This window comes from Echinops telfairi, unplaced genomic scaffold (genome assembly GCF_000313985.2).
Source record: "Echinops telfairi isolate 266 unplaced genomic scaffold, ASM31398v2 ScPeMD7_7469;HRSCAF=8507_1, whole genome shotgun sequence".
In the NCBI taxonomy this organism is placed as follows: domain Eukaryota; kingdom Metazoa; phylum Chordata; class Mammalia; order Afrosoricida; family Tenrecidae; genus Echinops; species Echinops telfairi.
Window position 1 is genome coordinate 147634853 of NW_022111373.1, and position 1435 is coordinate 147636287.

Genomic DNA, 1435 nt, shown 5'->3' on the forward strand with positions numbered 1-1435 from the left:
TGTGGGCAATATTCCAGTGCATAGCCATGTGTGCCACTCAGAACAGCGTGGGTGTTGTTGCCACTAGGTGCCATTGAGGTGTTTCTGACTCAAGGCAAACCCATGTACAAGAGAGAAAAAAACCAACACTGCCTAGCCCTGCATCATCTTCACAATTATTCTTACATTTGAGCCTCTTGTTGCAGCCACTGTGTCCATCATCTTGTTGAAGGCCTTCCTCTTTACCACGTGGATGTCCTTCCCCAGGGAGGGGTCTCTGCTGACAATATGTCCGAAGTGCCTGCGATGAGATCTCACCATCCCTGCCCCGAAGGCGCATTGTGTCTGTAAAGATCTATTTGTTCTGTTGGCAGTTCACAGTACTTTTGCATTCTTCACCAGGACTATAGTTCAAATGCACAGATTCTTCTTCTTCGATCTTCTTTATTCAATATCCAACTTTCACATGCATATGAGGCTATTGAAAATACCATGGCTTAGGTCAGGCTCAGCTTTGCCCTCAAAATAACTTCCTTGCTTTTCACTTGATTTTTTGATTCTTGGTGATTTCTTGACTCTTGGTTCCATGAGCATTGATTGAGGATCCAAGTCAATGAAATGTTTGACAACTTCAAGCTTTTCTCCATTCATCATGATGTGACTTCTTGGTTCAGAATAGTGCAGCAGCAGGAAATGAGAAAAACAACAAAAAGGGAGGTGGTGTGATTCATGGTAAAACCTCTCGAGAGAAAATGGAAAGTAGAGGCTGAGAGGAAGACACTAGGCTTGGTCACGAGGGGCACTGAGAGTGGGGGTGACTTCTCAAATCGCCCTGGTGCATGGGAAGATGGAGAGGAAGATGGTGTCTCACTGAAGACAGACGTGAGATGCGAAGCCCTGACTTTGCAGGGGCCCTTGTTGGAGTCCTGCCAACTGTTTGTGGGCATGCATTATGCATTTTGTTCTAAGTATGATGGTTGTCTTTTGTTCTATAGTTAATCTTTGTGATCCTGATTGAGACATCCAAGCTACAAACCGTTATTTTAGCACCTATGGGGATATTTTCAATCCTCTAATAGTCTCCCCCACCATCCACTGCCTGCTGCACCCTTCCTCTAATCATCTTAATAAGAAGGATGAACCCGTTGAGAAGCTAAGCTCTAACAAATTTCTGATTTCTCACTTGTATTGTGCTCATATAACATGTTATAATTTACAAAAGATTTTATTTTATAATCTGATGAACTATCCTTTCATACGGCATATGCGTTTCTAGATATAAGTACTCAGGAGTTTAAAAAGGCTAATTATGAGATGTGTATTTCTGTGAAAAGATTAAGTCCATAAGAGCAATGATGGGTCTTTTGGGGAACTTTTTCCGACTCAGTAGAGGGTCAGTGAACACAAAGAGCCTGACAAGGTGGGTTAGCACCGTGAATGCAGCAATGGGTGCAAG